This window comes from Chelmon rostratus, chromosome 12 (assembly GCF_017976325.1).
Source record: "Chelmon rostratus isolate fCheRos1 chromosome 12, fCheRos1.pri, whole genome shotgun sequence".
NCBI lineage: Eukaryota > Metazoa > Chordata > Actinopteri > Chaetodontiformes > Chaetodontidae > Chelmon > Chelmon rostratus.
In genome coordinates, this window is record NC_055669.1 from 11644227 (window position 1) to 11665700 (window position 21474).

Below are 21474 nucleotides of genomic sequence, written 5' to 3' on the forward strand. Positions count from 1 at the left end.
AAATAGCAAGCCAATCAAATAGTAGCCTGAACGACCTGTGTTGATGTGTACCACTGAGGACACTGAGGTTGTGTCCTCAAGTCTGTGGCAGTTTGTGAGTTTACATTAAACATTTAGAAACCTACGCAGGGTGGGTGGTTTAAAGGCTGATTCCAGGACTTTTAGACTCATTACATTCAAACCGGAAAATATTTGCACTAAAAAAGGAATTACATGATTTAGCACGTCAGATCTTATTCCTGGCAGTGTGAAAGCTTTCCAACAGCATTTAGGCCTACATGTTGGGGATTGAAATTTAAAGAAACTGAACGCTTAACTGAATTAAAAAAATATGCTAAATCCAATTTTTTTTTTTAAATAAGAGACCTTATTAGTATCAGGGTTAAAATCTTCTGATGGCAAGGGGAGGGGTCGGGGGGATGTTGGCACGGTCTTGTTCTCATGACGACAGTATTTAAAATCTTGGCTCCGGCCCTGATCATGATGCACGTCTATCTGCTGTATGCTGGGTGAACCTGTCAGCAAAACAGGCAGGTAAATATATTTTTGTTCACTGTAACCTCACCTGCACTTCTTGCACTTCAGTCAGCCACTCTGAACTTGTGGTATATCCGAAACTGTTCACTCTCAACTATGTTGTTAATCAGATCTTTTTACCACCAGAGAAATATCTGCAGTCTGCACCTAGCAGCTATTGCAGTCTGAGTGGTTGTAGCCTGACTTTGCTTCTCTCATAATCAAATTCTGATTATGGATTTAAACAGTTTGACCACAGATATTTCAGATCAGTCAACTACAGACGGAATTGCTGCGAGGTGTGAGTCAGTGCTATAAAGCTGACAGCCTTCGTGAGGAAGTCAGTGTTGTATCGACACAAAGCTGTCCAGCGTCCAAGGTTGTCTCCTCTTGTCCTTGTTGTTGTCACAGCAACAGAAAAGGCCTGAATGCTGGAGAAATGGGCTGGTTTGGGGGTGGGGGGGGGGGGGTACATTTATGTTTTTTTTTTTTCATTTAGTCCCACGATGCTCTACAGCGGGCATTCAGTAAATCAGTGGAGGTCACGCAGTTTTCAGAGCAAAAGGAAGCATGGAGTGAGACTGCAACTCAGCACATTCCCAAACCCAGTCGCTACATGTCTGCCTCTTGGATTTGTTGATTTCTGCTGAATGCATTGCAGTTGAAAGGCCCCAAAATATGAATCCTCATGTTTACTCGTCTGTGACAGACATCCTCTGCTGCTCGTCTCTTGCAGGTTTCTCCTGCGCTGCCATCTGAGGAGGGGAGCCCACAGCGGCCCTCTCCCATGGGACACCATGAGAATACCGTCTCCAAAAATAGAGGTCTCCTCGTCGCCTTCCAACTCCTCCGCTCTTCCAGGTATCTATCGCCTCCATTTGTATTACCGGATGGAGGACACGCTGCACAGACATGATCTGCACCCTGCTGAGGAATGCTGTTGATGGTGATTGCAGGGAGGTTGCGTGGCAGACTCGTAAAGTCAGCCCAAGGTTAAGTGTGTGTGTGTCTCCATTGATTAGATATCTCTATTATTAGCAGCTTCTCTATGCAACCTGAACTATGGTCATTGTAAAGGGATGGCATATCATGGGTGTATCGTGCGTGTCTGGAGCTGAATAGAACTTGGTTGTGATGTGTGTGTGTGTGTGTGTGTGTGTTTGTGTGAGTTTGATGTAGGGTGCTGCTGATGACTGTTTTCACTTGTAATTAGCAGGGTTCTGTTTCTTTCTGGATCACAGCTCACCTTTCCTCTCTGAGGACGAAATGGCAGATATGAACACGTTGGACGACACCCTGTGAGCCAAATCAAGACCAAACGTGAAGGAACAGTATCTAGAGTGTTATGATTTGGATTATAAAGAGTTCAGATAGAGACTGTGGGGTCAGGAGATACAGAACAACACACGAGCATGTGTACTGGGCTGGCTGCCGGCTATTCCTGTGTTTTCTTTCATGTTTAGATGAAAGCTAATTCCCCTCCTGCGCTTCACTTTTTTTTTTTTTTTTGAAATTATTTTTCCACACAGACTCTTTTGCCACATCTATCCCAGGAGAAATGTCATCCTCACAGAAGTGTGGAATATATTTTCAGTGAGCCCATATTTATATATTCAGCATAATAAATTCAAATCCTAAAAGTCCAAATTCACAGTTTCTAGTGAGAGAATGAATCACCTTTGGATTGCATGTGTATAACTTAATCTCTTGGTATATGTGATGATGAAGTGCTGCATCGTCAGGTTGACAGTTTGGATCTCCCTGAGGTCCTTCTCTCCTCTATTCCTCAACACGTCCACAGCTAACATGTGCACAACTTGCAAGCCTAAAAGATTAATTGAGCCTCGTACCTCTTGGTTGGTGTCACCTTCCTTTTGATTGTGCATGTTGGTGATTTATCTGGTCTGATTTCAGCTGCTGGTAAAGTATATATCTGTGTGTCTGTCTTTCAGAGAAGCAAATACCAGCAGGCTCTCTGAAATAACAATGATAGATAATCAAGTGCCAAAGAAATAACTTCGTGATGAACAACTGTCCTTTCTGAGAGCTAAAGGAATTCATAGCATCTGCCATCCAGCCCTTAACCATAACACTAAATGTTTCAATGTAATTATATCCAGTCGGTGTGATAATAAGTAAATCCTCTCATTAATTGGGTTTTAGGATTGTGTAGCTCGTGCTGTCACAGCTAATTGACCCCAAGCATGAGGTGGAGTACATCTGCCTTCATTTGTGCACAGCTCTAATTAACACCACCAACAGAACCAGAAAGGGACGCATATGTGTGTGTGTGTGTGTGTGTGTGTGTGTATCTGTGTGTGTGTGTGTGTGTGTGTGTGTGTGTGTGTGTGTGTGTGTGTGTGAGACATGGGATCTCTTGACCCCAATCAACCGTACCAGACCATATGGAGATTTACAATTTAGTTCTTTTTATATTTCATCTTATGTGTTAACAGTGTTGATGTCCTATGATTAAACACACACTTGCCTGTGTTTTATGTATGTGTGCTTATTTAGTACCACATATTTAGGGCTATATGCTTTATACCAGTGGTTCCTAATCTTTATGGCTCAACATACCCCTGCAGTTTTTTCTGATGGGCTCAGGTACCCCTGCCTCCCTGTACGCAGCGATTGTGTGCAACTGTATATTTTAAGACCTGTTGTCCTCTTTTTGTCGGCCACTTTTCCGTTCGTTTGACGAGCATTTGGTGAGGCGGTATCTGGAGGTATATCAGCCATTTATCCCATACTTTTAACTAAACAGTTAGACTTCTCCCTTGCTAACTAGCTTTTAAGTGCTACCAATTGCATCATCTGGTGTAAAAGTGTTACAGCTGATTCAGGTCGATGGGAAGCCGAGGCCTGTCCTGTGCAGTCAGCTGTAAACCTGCAATAACTGATTTCAACACTGATATTTTATCACTTTTGAAGTTGTTATGGGCAAACGGGCGAAGTTGCCCGTTTGCACATGCAGCAGACACAGAGCAACATTATCATTCCTTTGGTGTTTCAGCAGCCAGTTGCTAACCTTGTCTTCCTGCCATTTGGTGCTGAGCAGGTAAATGTACAGTGGCGTTTTTAGAGCTTTTCCATTTGAAACAGCTGCCTGCTGTGGTCAAAAACAATGCTGATGAGAGAGTTGAGAGTAAACTAAAGCAGCAACGTCACCCTAAAACCAAACCAAAGAGTTGAAAGATTGCTGTAAAACTGCGTAGAGCTCAGAGGAACTGCCAAGCAGAGTTTAGCGTCTTGCTCAAGGACACTTCAGCAGGACTCTGTGTTATTGATGGACAGAGTGGCTGTGGTGGAGATGTAATCTGACACTGGCCTCTTACGGGACAGTCTCATTCACCTCAAAGCAGCCACCTCAGAGGGCAAAGATGTCTATCTTTTTACTCTTCACACACTAAGAAATGAGCTTGAGCTTTATATCCCCTCCCCACCCGCCCACTGAGATAATAAGCACAGCTGAATATATTGATCACTCCCCCCTCCAGAGGTGTTATTGCATCTAATGTTGATTACAGTTTATTCTGATGAGTAACAGTAATGTGCTCTCTCTCTGTAGTCTCTCCAGCTGGTTCCTGGACTTAGTGGACTCTCGATCTGTCTGCCCACGCTTCCTCTCCCTTGTTCTTCAATCCTTTAATCTCTGCATAAACCCACTCTGACTTCATAGCCCTGAGTCATACTGTATCGCATCAGGCTCCTCTCCTCTCCTCTTTCTCACAGTATATTTTTGTGTTGTCACAGAGTTTCACAATGTGTCCCTTCTTCCTGTCACTGTTACACAAACAGCAGGGGGTGCTGCTCTGTCAATTGATTGATGCTGCTGCTTGCTGATTCCATAGGAGCGAATCTGCTGGCCTTCCCTTGCTCTGTGTGTTTAGGGCTGTATGCGTACTGTATGTCTTACATAGGATGTGTGAAAGATGTCCCTGGTTGTCTTGCAGAAGCAGATCTCAGTGGGGAAGATGGAGAGACAGCGGTCAAAACAACGAAAAGAAAACAATGTAAAGTGGGACAGAATCCAATGAATATAGACAACACGGGATTTAGATCATTCTGTGATAAGCCATATACAGTATAGGCCCATTGTTGTCTTTCATAGTGTGATACACTCCTTACTGAAATTCAGCTTCAGAGGACAGAGAGGTGAGCGAGAACAAAGCATTATAGTTACAGCTGTAATATTTATGAAGCAGTAATAATGTGAATGGGCCTTTTTTCATTTTTCATTCATCAAGGTTTTCATTTTTAATCTATTTGATACTTATGGATGACAGCTTATCTCGTTTGCCTTGGTGAAGTGTCCCTATGAGACCTCAGCAGTGTTTGTTGTCACTGATAACGCAGTGACCTCTTACCTCCACTATCTGCACACAGCACCAGTGATGGCCTGTGTTATGTAACTTAACTTAATGTAATGTCATTTGAAGTAAAGTCCCACAAAGAGGTGTTCAGTGGTATGTTTGGTTTTGGGGGAGGGGCGGGGGGCTGTCACATGCATTTCTTCATACTGTACATTGACAGGATAAAGAACAACTGTCATGCTTGGTGTAATCATACTGGCAGCTAATAAATTAATGATTAAAGTTCAATGTTTTTACAATTTAAATTACATAGATTGCAACATTCAAAAGACGTGAGATTAATTATAGTAAATAAAAAGTAAAATATAGTTTTAGCAGCATAATTGTACATTCATTAAATAACAATACAGAGGCTGTTAAATGATAATGTTACAGAAACTTAAGGCTTCCAAATCTTACTCAGTGTTGGTACCAACCTTTCATTGGCAGATGTAGTGACATCAACATTACCTTGTTCCTTGTTTGTGTGGGTTTTGAATTTTCTCACAAAAGATACCGTGTGATTGAACAATGCAGCTTGAAAGCGACGCAGGACACTCTAATATCGGTCCCTTACAATGTCAATGCACCTCACTACACCACATATTTTAGCTCCCCAACATGATAAAACCAATCCATTAAGATGTGTTTGCAACAATACAACAATTCAGCTCAGCAGACCATAGGATGGAGAAGAAATACTCTTATCTTTTACTAAATAAAAAGTCATACCCCAGTGTAAAAATACTGCAACATGCATCCAAATTCTTACTGAAGTAAAAGTACAAAAGTATTAGCATCAGAATATACTTAAAGGGCCCAAATTAGAAATACATGTGCAGAATGTTCCATTCTTATTCCATTCAAATGCAGGAACCACTGCTGCTCCTAAAGAACGAGAGAAACCAGTGTAACAGTGCCTTGTGTTGAAAGGCTCAGTGACAAAAAAACAGGGCACTTTTTGCAAGTGGTCTTGCAGGTTTCCTAATGGATTTAATAATTGCCAGATGAACGCAACGATACAAGCTGTGGTACACCTGGAAGTTGTGAAGGACTAATTAATACACCAATGCTCAAGAACCTTTGGCAGAATTATTAATGGCACCAGAATCTGCAACACTGTATTGACAGCCCTCAAAAACCCAGGGATGACTTGTAGTCCAGCATGAATCCTTGAGACTTTGATATAATTAAGTGTGGTAATACCAACATAGCGTGTTGACCAGTATACTGATCCACTTGATTTATTAGATCATTTGTGAGCTAAATGTGGAGCGCAAACAACTTTTCAGACAAATGAAGTAAGCAGGTGTAAAAAATGTAAAGTCACTGCATCTAGCACCTCAGTCGTGGAAGACATGACAACTTGCTCTCGTCACATAACCCCTTCTGTCCAAGTGTCGGGTGATGTACGACATGCTGATCCATCGTAGAGATAGATATGGTTTGGAATAGCCCTGACATTTTAACCCGTTATTTCTTTCAATCACACGTTCATGTATTGGTACGTAGAGGCCACGTGACTCCATCTGATTTTATAGAAGTTACTGCAGATGAAGACACAACACAGCTCTACAGCCTGTCCTCTGTCACGTCAATAGGGATTCCATGCAGGTGAAAAATTTTGTGCAAACTTATGTCTGCTGCAGTGAGAGGGTAATTTGCGTAGGGCCACAAAATGTGCTGCTTTGGAGAATCAGTCAACAATGGTAAGAATGACAGTGTTACCGTGTGAGGGAGGTTGACCAGTGGTGAAATCCAAAGTGACGTGGGACCAGGGATGGCTCAGGACAGGCAGGGGCTTAAGCAGACCAGCTGGGGGTCGGTGGGATGGCATATGGTGCGATGGCACACACCATCGTGGCCCAACAGAAAGGCCTTTTCAACAGCGAGAGCGTTCTGTTAATTCCAGGGTGACAGGCACAATTTGACTTGTGTCTCCACTGGAGGATTTGGGCCTGAACCACATCAGGCACAAATAAGCAGTCTGATGGACCGGAACCTGACTCCGGCTGTTCCCGTTATATTTCTCTCACCATAGTCTTGATCTCCTAAATGACTGCAGCCACTATGGAGGGCAGCATGGTCTCAGGACTGGGAGAGATGGACGAGACAGGTTGTATAATCTGCTGATGGGTAGAGGAGCTCCAGGAAGCAAGTCTGTAGCACAGACGCAGTGTGCCATCTGAATACTTGGGTGAGATCATGATTGTTGGGAGGAATGACTGACAGGTCAGGGGGCTCAGGACCGTGTGTGTGCTTGTTGTCACAGTGAATGGCTGGAGGCTGGTGGAATGACACAACGGGGACCATTCAACTGTCTTACCCCTGGTCCATTCGATGTGTGGACTGTGGTGTTTAAGCCAAGGGTGACCTAGTAGCAGTGAAGAGGGAAATAGGAGCAGTACAGTGAGTAATCTCAACCAGTAATCTACCATCTAGAGCGCCGACGGCTATGGGAGAGTCAAAGGGCTCGAGAGTAATGCCAGGCCGAGTAAAGTGTTCATCCAGAAAACTTTCCTTGTCACCAAAGTCAATATGTGCAAGGGATGACATGGACAAATGACTAGAGCAGAGAGTGGCTTGATCAGAGTTCGAGATTGAGATGGGGTTCAGGGCTGGGATTAGCTCATCCGTAACCCCATAGTTTCAGATGAGCCTGAAGAACAGGTGGCTAGGAAGTGCCCCTTTTCACCAGAGTAGAGACACTCTCTGGCCGGCATTTTTTGGTTCCTCTCAGCAGAAGTTAACAGTGCCTGCTCCAGCTCAATGGGTTGCTCTTCGGAGGGTAGGACTGAGGAGGAGAGCAGTCGACTAGGAGAGGTGGAATGGATGGCAGGGAATTGTGAGGAATAGGAAGGTATGCCTGAGAAAAGGAAGGCCATCGACTCATCCACTCCTTGCGGCACTCTCACAGCTAAGCATCTACTGATATAGCTAAGGAAACACGAGTCAAAGTTACTGGTTCATCTCTGGGGGCTAATTCATGCTTGAGCTGATCATTCAATCCATCCCAGAAAATCCACTGCAGAGCATCATCTTTCCACTTCGTGTTATGTGTTACTCAATGGAGTAATCTGCTGCACTCTGGGATCCTTGCGAGAGGTTTTACAGCTGGTTTGAGAAGTCTCCACCATACAAACTGGTTATAAGGCCAGATGGTTCTGTTAGGAACCGAGTAAAGAGCTGGACCTCAAAAGTAGAACACCGATTCAGGTAGATATAATTAGAATGGTTTATTGAAAGTATGTAATTGACTGGGGAGACAATGCGTGCAGGTCTGGGAAGGAGCGGGCAGATAGGTAAGGTGAGTCAGCAGGTGGACAGGTGTGGGACTGGAACTTGGCAATCTTAGCAAGCAGACAAACGATGGAGATGATCCTGAGACATGAGGAAAACACAGTATTAAACACCATGAGAGACAAATCAGAACTTGAGCAAAGAACAAAGCTGTAGGCAGATCCAATGGCCCAGGCTAGTGAGCACAACAATCTGTCGAAGACTGGTTGGGAGAACCTGGTATTTATTCTGTGGCAGGTGATTAGTGGAGAGGCTGCAGCTGTGGTGGCTGATTGGCAACAGGGATCAGGTGCAGGTGAAGCATGATTGAGGAGGAACCTCCAAGTCCAGACTCTGTCTCTCTGACACAAACACACACAAACACAAATGGAGGTAACCACAAGGAGAGGACTCACAAGACAAAAAGGGAAAGGGGAAAAAACAGGGGGACACAAGGAAGGGGAGGAGTAAGCAGCAGCCTCCTAACTCCTTTGCAACTTTACTTTTCTTACTGACTGGAATCTTGCCTGAGTCTTTTCTTTTGTTAGTCATGCTAACTTCCATGGCGCAATCGTGGTTGTCAGTCCAGTCTGCAGTGCTTACTCCCATTGTGCTCATTGCAGGCTCGGTCCTTGTTTTGTTTCCCTTGTTAATTTTCAGTCTGGCAGGCTTAATCACACTTCGTTTCCCGTTCCCTTTGGGACAGGTTAGCTGCCGCCTCTGATGTGTGTTACTGCTCAATACGCCATCTTGCGAGGAGGTCAATGTTCTGCAGGACTTGCAAGATCAGATATTGAGCTAAAACACTGTTATTTATTCAACAAATACATGAAACTGTGACGACTTTGGTATTCTGTAAGTAAAGGGCCAGCACGTTTGCTTGCTAGGTGTACTGTAGATAACTTACTGTAACATTAAGCTAACCTGGGCATGATCAGTGGATAGGGTGGTGGTGGACACACACACACACACACGCTCAAGGTGAAAAGAATACCAGCCATATTGTCTTGGCTGGTCATAAATGAAGTTGAGTAAAACATGCACTATTTCTCCCAGAACTGTAGTATAGTAGAAGTATAAAGTAGCATGAAATGGAAACACTCATCTAAGTACCTTAAACTTGTACTTGTACTACTTGTACTTGTCATCATTCTGGTTTGTTGTCGCGTCATTTGAACTTCATCCTGCCTTCTATCTTTTCTTCCCAACATTCTGCTGCTGTTATATAGTCACTGTTGGCACATACTACTATAAATATAATCTATCCTGACCAATCAAATAAGTGCTTTCTGCCCACTGAGCAGTGTAATAGATAGGATTATCAAGCTTTGCCAATCACAGATTCGCACACACAAGTTCTGCTCTGGAGGGCCGCAGCTTTCCTGGAAGTGGAGCGTGCAAGTCCAATTTTTACACCAAGTCAGAGGCTTTATAGTACAGCATATAGGAGAGATGTGTCAATCAGGGTAAATTCCATCGCATCCTGCAAATATTGCAGAAACAAAATGAAGAAATGTGGCAATGTGGTCAGATCGACAAAATGCCATCTGTGACCAGAGGCTGTGACTATTAGAATGGCATTAAATCTTCAACCTGTTTTTCTTCTGATGAATACTGGAACCTGCAACATCGCACAGCCCATTTGTGATGTGATGTTCATCAAAATCAGGATATGATGTCGAATGTACGTCATCTGACTACAAGGCCTACAATCTGCTGCTGTAGTTTTAAATAAATCGCTGTTGTTTTTTCCTGTTAACTGCATTCAGGTTTGTTTTTTATGAGTCCGCATGACGAAAGCACAGCGGATAACGGTTCCACAGGATCACTGTGGAGTAACAGTATGTATCATCCTCCTTTCTGCACCCCTCGCTCTCTTGGGCTGTGTGAGTGCGTAAGTGTGTGTTTGGCGGTGACGGTGGTGGTGGGGTGGGGACAAGCTGTGTGTCTTGGTGTGAGGCTTGTGGGTGAGGAAGAGACAGAAGGAGAAAGCGAGCTGGTCTGCAGCTTTACGCTTCCAGTGACTCAGCAATTTCAGAGGCGAATTTTTGTAAATAATCCGTCTTCTCATTTCTGCTCCCTTCTCTCCTTATCCCCTTTGCCCTTTTTGCACTCCATCAGTGCCTCTTCCCTCCTCGCTCCCAATAATCACTTATGTCTCATTACTTAATTGCTTTTGTATATAAAAATAACATCTCATCATTGTAATGACTCTCAATTAGAGAAAAGAGGGACAGCAAATTTGGAAACTCATCATCACACATGCATTGTGTTATTACTGCTCCTTTTCTAGAAAAACCATTGAGGTGAGAAACATAATCTGGTGAACTATAAAAAAAAAAGAAGAAAAAAGGGAAAGGCATTATTTAAATTCAGATCTTCAGCTGAATACCCATCACTGACAGCCCTCATCTGTTTAGTGCAGAGAGAGATGTCAGCGGTACTTTGCTGAAAGCAGAGAGATGCAGGGACAGAAATAGACCATACTGGGATATCTGAGGAGAGGAGAAGGGAGAGGCCCTGGGTATTCTGCCATCCTAGATAACACGGACTCTCCAGCATGGTGGGGTAGAGAATTAACGCCAGCAGAGACAATGAGGAGCATGAGCGAGCATCGGGTCACGCACTGAACTCGTGTGTGTCTGTGTTTCTGGTCGCAGCAGCGGTGGTCTGATGGAAGACAGGGAGAGGAGGGGGAAAGGAAATGAGCTTCCACGTCAACCCTATTAGATTAGGAGGAGAGTCCACAAGAATCATGGGGACGCTGGAGAACATTTGTAATGCTAGAGAGCACATGTGTAATGGGTGTAAAATGTAAACTCAGCAGAAGGTATTAATCATCTGCCTAATTTTGGTGTTCACGCATCTAACCGAAATGCTGTTTAGTTTTACATGATTCAGTTTGACATCATGCTCATGTTAGCCAATTTCTGTTTAGGAGGCAAAGGAGTGACATATCGGTCCATTTATAAACTTTTAACATAACGTTTTTCACGTCAGTCAAATAAATACGCCAATTTAACAACTGTTATTTCTGTAAATTGTTTTCCAACTAGATTATTGCCATACTCACTACACTGTTCATCACTAGAGACGTGATGGACTACACGTTGGTCCTTGACCAATCAGAGCTTGCCAGGGATCAGCTTCTGGGAACAAGAATGTAATTGAACAATGCTGCTGTGTATGAAACTGTCAGTCTTTTGTTCAGAAAAACCTACAGTCTTTCTGTCGTGCCACTGTGAGACGTCCCAGATGAGGCGCCGGTTGTTGTTGTCAGTTGATTCACTTCATGGAATAAAACGATCAGTTGTCCCACCTGACACCCATTGTCATTCCCACTCCACTCCATGTATGTTTGCGATCTTTCACTTTTTGAAAGGCAACAAAACAGCTGAACTTATTATGTAGACTAGACTAAATTGTTTTACTTTATGTATGAGCATAATGCTTGCACATCCTTTTATTTAAATAAACATTAGTTTTTTAGCAGCCATTGCAACATCTTGTCATTTCTTTGTAGTTAATTTCTTAATGATGACTGATCAATTGATCTGTGGGCTCATTCAAAGGGTGAAAGGAAGTAGTGTATTTGTTGGCCCCTGTCTTTTACTACAAGACTTTCCTCCCCCTTGCAATGTACTGTAGATAATTAGTTGGGATTATATTTCTTTTCAGTTGCAAGTGATTCGGCTCACCTTTCTGATGATAGAGGTCACAGTTCCTTAAATAAACATGAATATTGTCATTATCATAATTACAAATTTAGTGTGCAGGAGAATCTCTGGATCAACTGAGCAAATCTGGATGAGGAGTAAGAAAAATGAAAAATCTCACACATGAATTCAAAGTGCCAGTGATTATTGAGCACATGTTGGGTTTTACATGTGAGTGTAGAATTAAAACATGGCACTGTAGTAGTCATAAAACACTCTCAGATCTCTGAAAAGGAAGCATTTCAATCGCAGACCTTCATCAGACATTGAACCCATCGCATGAACAACAACCTCTTTCTACTGTAACCACAGGCCCCAACAACCAATGAAAACAGGAGTCGAATTACCAATACCTGAGACAATAATCTGTCAATAATTAGTGAAATACATGCAAATGAGATTAGCAATGCATCTCAGGATTCACAGAATACAATACAGAGCTGAAAACAGAAAATGCTTGATGAGCAATGCAAAATGATTTATCTATATGAACAAGAGAAATTCAAATACAGGTTGGTAGATCAACCACAACCAGTCCCATTACAGTAGCATGCAACATTAGTTAAAATTTCTGTTACACTGAGTAGCTAAGTGAATAAAAATGACCTGATTTCCAAACAACATAAAGTTAAAGATGACCCATTCTCTGTTTTTTTTTCTTTCTTTCCAGCAATCCTACGAGCAGTTCTCTCTCTTAGAGAGTTCTCGGTCTTCCAGACCTCAACTTGACCGCCACTGTTCCTGCTATTAACTGCCAGCCATTCATTACATTAGGAACTGAGGAAACAGCTACCTGAAATCACTTCTTACAGCCTTCTCCTGCTTTGTGGCCTTCAATTATTTTAATTTTCACAGTGCTGGCCAGCTGCTCAGAGGAGCCCATGGCTGCTGACTGTTGGAACAAGGTTTGAGGAGTCTGATTATTTATAAAGCTTTGAAAATTCCATCACCTGGCCTTTCGGTTACTGGTAACAAGTTATCGCACTATCAAGCTGATTAAGGTCTGAGACCTTGGTTAAATTTATATGAGAGTTCAAATCTCTTGGTGAGCTAAACTTTTGCATGGTGCTTCTTTCCCTTTTTCACTCTAAAAAAATACAAATAATCCACTCATCTTGCTTAAAATGCTTAAGAGGATGTTTCATCTTTAACTTTATGGCATTTGGAGATCAGGGCAGTTTCTACTTAACTATTTCCAGTGACAGAAATTTTGACCATAGGTGCTCAGACTTTTGCATGTCACTGTATTTATATTTAAAATTGCCACTTGTGAATGTCATTGGAAATGTTCAAAACTGCCCATATCTGTAATTTAATTAGAATTAAAGTTCCTCACATTTAAGTTTGCACATGTGACTCTAGTCCACTCCCATTCCTTTAGCAAAATGCTTGATCCTCCAAAACCATTTTTTTGAAAGTCAGATACACTCCTAAAAAAGAAAGAACAAAGACACCTTGAAACAAATAAAGATAGATATGTCACGTCATGGTGAGAAACAAACAGATAGCCAATATGGCATACAGTGCAGGTTCATTAGACACTCAGCTGAGCACAGAGAACGTCAGTACATTTTGCTGCATTTGATGGTCTTAGCAGGACTAACCCGAGGCCTGTTTATTCCCAGGTGAGCAAGAGCATGGAGGGTACTGTTAGGACCCAGGGGTGCTCTGCGTGAAGGTGATGGATGCTGTGGGGTTTCTTTATCCTCCTGACAATTAGACCATCACTGCTGTTCCCCCCTCACACGCTGGCCTGCTTGAGATGCGGCACACAGTCATCAATCTCCTCTAAGGCCACTTAGAATCACTACTAGAGATTATGTTTCTGCACATAGTGCTGGATTCCACTAGAAGAATGCAAGACCCCACAGCGATATATTAGTGATTATGGTCACATAGCCAAAGACAATGACAGAGCAGAACAGACTGGCTTCTGGTCTGATGCTCAACAACAACGAAAAGCCCTACACAGCCAGAATTAAATGGCTCATTTAAAGGGTCACAGCAACAAACAGTTTATCTAGTTTATAGTTTTTCTCTGTTTTCTGTCACTTTCTCCCTGCCCTCCCTCCTTCCCATCGCCTGAGCGGCTCTTTAATAGTTTTAACACACACACACAATAAATCACAATGCTCAGAAACAGGAAAAATGACCCTGCGGTTTGTGCGAAGCCATGCTTTTTGTAGATGATTATTGCCCTCCGCAAATGTGTCACGAAATTTGCTGCTCCTGTTTGAGTTTGAATGTCTTTGAAAATAACTTGAATGTGAAATGTGACCTACCAGAGCCTGCATTAAAGAGAAGTCCTCCATTCGAGGGGTTTGGGAACATACATCCAGCTGAGCCTCCTAACTCTTCACTCCGAATAAACTTACATTTTTATATAAATCATCCAGGCAGCATGTTTGGTTCCCAGAAATTGGTCCCTTTGCAGTTAGTTACAAAGGCTAATCCAGGAAGCTAATTCCGGTGTTTACTTTCAATCAGACAAGTATTCGGTATGACTGATGTAAAATTTAAGTGTCAGGAGGCTCACGCTGCCTGCTCTGATGTTTTAATTTATTTATTTTATTTGTTAGGGACTGTGTACAATTTCAAACTAACTTACTATTTGATGAATTAGCTTGAAGCTGATTTTCATCTGCAGTCCCTTGGCAGGTGATGATTAAAACATTGAGACGATTTTGGCATAAAGCAACAGCTACTGCAGCATGTGAAACCACTCCACTGTAGATAAAAGGGACGTGCAGGCAACGTATATGTAAAAAACTTCAGTTTTACACATCATTCAGGCAGCTAGTTCGGTTTGCCAGAAATGTTTCCCAGAATTAAATCCATATTAAAGATGCGGGTCTTATGTCTGCATTTACTTTTAATCGGACTCAAAGACAAGTGGAAGTGCCTTTAGGAACCTATGGGTGACATCACAGAGACTGTGTCCATGTCTTATACAGTACAGACAGTACTGAGACCTAACAAAGGCATTAAATATATTTCCTTCCTCATGAAACATTTGCAAAGCTGATTTTCTGATCATTGGATATCCTGCATTGTTTACACTCATGCGTACTTGCTTCCCGTCTTCCTCTTCACTGCCTTTGTTGGGGCATTGCTGCACTTCTTGGCACGTTGCTGCCATCTGTAGATCACTGGAATAATGTGATCGGGGGGGCTAATCAGGGAGGTAAACATTGCTCAGTAGTGCTGCAAGTGATTAAAAACTCCACAGGGTACTGTTAAATGTAACAGCTACACAATGGTATAATAACACACATACAAGCTTTAGCATGTGCTGTAGCACGTTGAACGTCTGATTAGTTAGCAAATGCTTTGTAATGGGGGGCCCACTCGGAGAATATTTTTGTCTTTCGCTGTGTGTGTTTATATGCGCGGGTGTGTGCAAACGTGTGAGCGTGTCTGCTCTGATGAATAGCCACAGTGTCACTGAGTACAGACCTTGACAGAGCAGAACAGATGAGATGATTCAGAAGCCGAAGCATTGTCCAGGCTCTCGTCACTTCGGTTGGCGGCCCAGAGCAAATATTATCGGTGGAAGTGGATGATAGAGTGAAATCATCGAGCGGGGGGCCTTTGTTTCCTGTCGCAAAACAATCACAGCTGAAAGACCCGGGGAGAATAAATGTTTTGCTAACGAAACAAAGTGCTGTGAGGGGGACAAAAAGGGTCATCTGCCAGGAGATTTTTATTCATTGAGTAACGTTCCCTGTTCTCCATATTGCTGGCATATCACTGCCTTGCTTTACACTCCATCCTCTCTATTTCTCTCCTGCTCTTTTTGGCCAGGGGGTTCATGGACATTTCTGGGTCGTCTGTAATGGGAAGTGTTTAGCAGAGCAGATGCATGGAGTGCTGCTCAGGCCAGCTGCTCACAGAGAGCCCAGCAGCCACCCTTTCGGCGCCTCATCCCTGCTCTGCCTCGTTTCCCGTTTTCGTCGTTTTTCTTTCGAGAGAAGGCAAATTTAATGACAAAAGCCAGAAGAAGTAAGTTCACATGATGCTGAATTATAATTTCACTCTGAAAGCAGTGTTCAGGGACTTTCTCAATCAAACAGTTCAGGATTTATGTAGAACATTGTATGTTGAGCTGCGTACTGCATGCAGGCTGTGACCTTGTTACTGCTGTTGCCCTCTTCCTCCTCCTCCTCCTCTCCCCCAAGAGACACACTGCTCATCACATACTTTGTTACTGTAAGCAGATATGCAGCACTTGCTAAGAAAATTGTTAAATTTTCGACTTCAGTGTTCAATTTGACTGTGAAGCTCCTAATTCACATCTCAATATTCAAAAATATTAAATAATGCATTGGGTCAATGTAAGGTGTATGCCTTTTTAATATATTTCTTATATTTAAGCACTGAAATACCTCATTACTACTAACTACTTACTAAAGCTACTGATCAGAAAGTAGCCATAACCATATAAAATATCAGAAATATAATGAGATGGCTTTATATGCAGAGTGTTTTAAAAAATGTTGGTTGTATCTTGGCACGTGTGAAAATCATTAATTCTTGTATTACTGGACAGCTGGAACGAGACATGAAAAAATGGCTTAGCCATTTTCTGCCTTTTGATATATGCGCACTGTGAGTGTGCCATTGAACGGCGGACTGAACTGCAGTTGGGTTAGGTTCACGTGATTTATAGGCCCTGTGTCCTTGGATGAAGACTGCACTGATCAGTCAGAGGAAAATCTCTCTTTTTTTCCAGGAATAAAACAAAGTCAGACAAGCCCCATCAGAGACCAAAGATAAAAGGGCCAACAAATTAAATTGAATATTTTTTTATATATTTATACATAGATAAGATTGCATAGCTTGTAGAAGATCATGTGACCCATCCCTCCTGTCTCATACTGTGTGTTTTTCTCTTGATCATTTCAGCTTGACGCACTTCTCACTTCCTCCAGCCCACTGTCCAGCAACTGTGATGTTACTGAGGCTGCCTGCGGCTGTAAAATGATTTACTGTATCTCTCTCTCTCTCTCTCTCTGTGTCTCTCTCTCTCTCTCTCTCTCTCTCTGTGTGTGTGTGTGTGTGTGTGTGTGTGTGTGTTTGTGTGTGTGTGTGTCTTGCTCACTGACTCATTCATGGACTCTGAGCTCGGACCAAATGCTAATCCTGGCATTCAGATTTGAGCCGTGTTCTCTAGATGCTCCCCAGTGAAGGGAGACATGGCTGAAGCGGCCTTAGCAGAGAGGAAATGTGAGGGCAGAGGGCTGAGCGTTGGTGCTGGTGTGTGTCTTTCCATACTCACACAACGAGTAACAATATGTGCAACAATAACAAACTGCACCTGATCTCTGAACAGAAGCTGAAAATGCAGGTTTCTCTGGGAAGACCCTGGGGGACACAAATGTTTTAGCTTCCAAAAATGGACAAAATAGGGAGCTGTGTGAATAGACTTGAGCGATGAATGGGAAGGGACGAGGATACCAGTAAGAAGCTAAATAAGCAAATTGCCCTCTGGAGGTAAACAGCCAGGGGGGTGTGCAGGAGATGCTGATATGATTAATTGAAGTAGGACAGTCAGGGACACAGTAGAGGACCGGCACTGCAGAGGAAACAAGGTAGAGGACGATCCTCAGCCATATACAGGATGAAACTATATACTCAGACTACATATAGCTTCACAACTTGGTGTAGTGTCTACCTGCAGCCACTATCAGTACATTGCTTCCTCATTGAATTACAATGAAATGGATAGAGAGAGAGAGAGAGAGAGAGAGTCAATAGAGCTGAACAGAGAGAGAGAGAGGACATTATCTCACGTCAAGGTAAAACTACGTACACGCACTGCAGATGGCCTCACCCACATTTGTACCAGCCGTATGTAGATGTGAGGAGGCAACATGAATGGTGTAAAGCTCTGTGTTGAAACTCCACCTTGCATGTAATTTTAATCTTTCTATCTCAGTGTGCCATGCATAATCACTGAGGATCCAGACAGCAGTGTGTGTGTGTGTGTGTGTGTGTAGGGAAAGGAAAGGAAATAGACGGAAAGGGAACGGGTGGGTGCTTCTCCCAGGCTACTAGAGGAGTGTGTCCTTGGACTGCCCTCATCTCTGACGCACACACCCACCCACCCTTTCACGCACAAACACACACACACCTACACATACACACACATGCACACACACACACTTGCCACTGGTTCATTTACTCTCTCTCTGTATCAGACAAATACAAAACTAGGGCTTGCATGTGCATGCACGCTCTCCTAGGTACAGGAATAAATACACTTGCTGCTGTGCTGTGTGCATTCACAAACACACACACACACACACACACACACACACACACACAGTGGAAAGCTCTTAGACTGAGCTCAGACATCTCATCAGGGATGCAGCAGAGCTCCTGTCTGCAGAGAGAGAGAGAGAGAGAGAGAGAGAGAGAGAGAGAGAGAGAGAGAGCTATCTCATCTAATGTGGGGTAGAAGAAGGGTGGAGGGGTTGCTGGCTGATTTACAAGGTTGAGGTGTGTGTGTCTGTGTTTGTTTGCACATGTTTGCTGCTACCGTCGTAACTCTAGGAGGTGCGTTAAATGTTCACACACACTGCATCCAACTCAGCATGCCGACCAACAAAGACACAGTGATGAATAAAAGTCCACACACAGAGATAAGTATGCCAATGCGCTCATCTTTTTATTGCACAACAATGTATCGTCTTTTTACGAACGCTTAAACGACATTGCCACTGACTGACAGACCAGCTTATTGAGAGAGACCAGGGTGTGGCTCTGTGTTCTCGGCCAGCAGAGGTGGTGGACAAGACAGCCTTTTGGACGCAGGCTCAAATCAGCCCCGCGCCCCTCGCCGCCGGCTGTGCATCTCAGTCTTGAAGGACTGAACGGTGACAAATATCACCAGCATCCTAAGCATCCCCCTGATCCGTTGAGATCAATTTGGAAGTGCCGCGGCTCGGGCCGGAGCTGATTTGTCCCCGGACTGTAGACATCAACTTAGACAGAGCTGGCGTTCTGAGATACCTTTTTGTTAAGAGCAGAAGCCGAGCACAGACCGAGATGGTTGCAGATTGGCCTCCAGAGAGAGAGAGAAAGAGAGAGAGAGGACACGCGCTGTGTCAGATATCTGTGCTGTTGTCTACATGGTGCTGGTAAAGTGTGTCTGGATGCCCATGCTCGTGCATGCTGTGGAATGCTACTAAGTCTAGGGATGTGCTAGAGTCATTTCTAGGAGCATTACAGTGTTGTTTGTGTTTCTTTTAGAACAAGTGGAGTTGTGACCATGTAACACTCCAGCTTGTGCTGGCATCTCTCTCAGCTTCACATGGGATTCAAACCCCTGAATGGCATCATATTCTCAAGTGGGACCAACATTATAGAAGGAAAGGCACAGGAACACACACGCACACACAAACTCAAGCACACAATACACAGAGTCCTGAAGCAGAGAGAAGGCTTAGGTAAGCTAAGCAGGCTACAGTAGCTACGACACAAAAGTTTAACTGTTAGACTAAATAAAATAATTGTACAGTAGATGGTACACAATAGTGTCTAGATTTGAAGGTCCCACTAAGAATCGTACACAGAACTCTGCTTAGATAAGAAAAATACAAGCATGCACTCTGCTATTGTCTGTCAAGGTAACTCAACCCAGTGTTGGGCTTGTGACTGCTGAGGCTCCTGAGCCAAATTCAGCCTTGGAGAGATCTATTTTTTAATGCTAAACACCAGATCAGTATGCAACCAGCATCGGGGTGTAAAGACCCGTGCAACAATATGGTCTGAATGAGATCTTCCAGCACGTGCACAGCCTAGTTGTGTTTCTGTTTTGATATTGTGCTGGCATCTCCACCGTTTTATTTACCGTTTGTCAGTTTTGGCTCTGTGCAGCAAGCAGGTCATCTAAGCTAACGTCTAGACTGTATATCCACCAGAAGCCTGTCAGAGCTCACCCTCTCACTGTAGAAAATGTTTCTTATACAGCAGGTTGTGGTGAAACACGACAATGTGCCCCACATCTCTGTGTATACCATATGTACAGAACATAAAGTACAGAGTACAGCGCGCATGGTGTTGGAAGGCTCAAACCAACAAAAATGTGCAATTTTGTGTTTCCCAAATCAGGGAAAATTATATATACTGACATTGTCATTTTAATTCAGCAATACTAGTCTTCATCTAATGTTTTTACATATATTGCAAGTTGAAAATAAAAACACATATTTGCATTTTTACAGGCACATACATACCACAAAAATAGACTATGTGGAAACTAGATATACTAGGCACAAGGTATATACAGTCCATGTGCATGGGGCACATTGCAAAAACAATAACCAAACAAAAGATACCAATAAATTAAAGACACTTTTACAAACAAAAATAATACCCTGATTTGCTAACATATCAACACCAAGGCATTCAGTACCCTTAATATCTGGTACAGCAAGAATGAGAGGTTTGAAACTTAGTTACTCTCAATAATTGTCAGTCAGTGTCAAACATGTATGAGGGATTTCAATCCCACTTCACAGCAAGGTCCAGAAGAAGAACCAATAAACAATCGCACTTTGAACCCCCCGTCATCAGGCAAATACAGCGCCATATCACACACACATGCCGCCAGTGGCTGGACGCCAGCTGACTGAACACACTTGTGACACAGACACAAACAGATAACTGACTGAAGTATGTGCTTTGCCAGGGCTGTATCAGCCTCATGGCTGAGGGTTGAAACAGAGTGGTACTGATCAAAGTGTCTGGGATGCCATCCTTTGAGTGGGAGTGAATTACACACTACAGTATCTTACTGGATGGATGCGATGAAATAGAGACGGTGCCTGATATTGCCTGAAACATTAGCTCTTTAACTTTCCTTCCATCTTGCTCTCACTGACTGTGGACTCATTCAAATAATATCAGCACAGTCCTGATAGCAGCTTAATAGGGCAAACTCTGGTATTAGCACAAAGGAATAGGGAAGAGGACCAATTGATTGCACTGGAACAGTATTGAAGCACACAACAGCTATTGACTTGAATCGACTCGGTTCATTCACAATCGCATTGACGTTTTGGCATGTACCTTTCCCATAGGAAAAAAGCAATACAAAGTTCCCGTGTTGCTGATGAAGCGTGTTGCAGAACTGTGACCCGGGTGTAACAAAGAACAAGGTTTAGTGCATGTTGCTGATCGAACAGAAAGTAAAAAATGTGGCTACTCTACAGGCGAGCCAGGGTTTACAAGCCGTACAATGAAGCCCTTGGATAAAAACAATCACCTACAACTTGTTTCAAGATTTAAACAGCTCTCAGGAAAAGCGATCAAAACAAAACGGCAGCGAGATAACGCGAATAACAATCTCTGGGTTATAACTCCATTAGAGCCTCCTTGTTTTTCTCAGCCAATCAAAATTCAAGGGGAATCTTTTACCGTGGTTAAATCAACAAGTTGATCGTGGGAGGATTGACAAGTCTACATAAATCAATAGAAAGCCACGCTGCGGCAATCAATACATCTCTCTGGAAAGGTAGCAAACCTGAGTGAAATGTCCATTGCATCGATTTTACAGTTTGGCTCTGGATCAATGCTCAGAGCTGGAAAAGTTGGACGCCGTG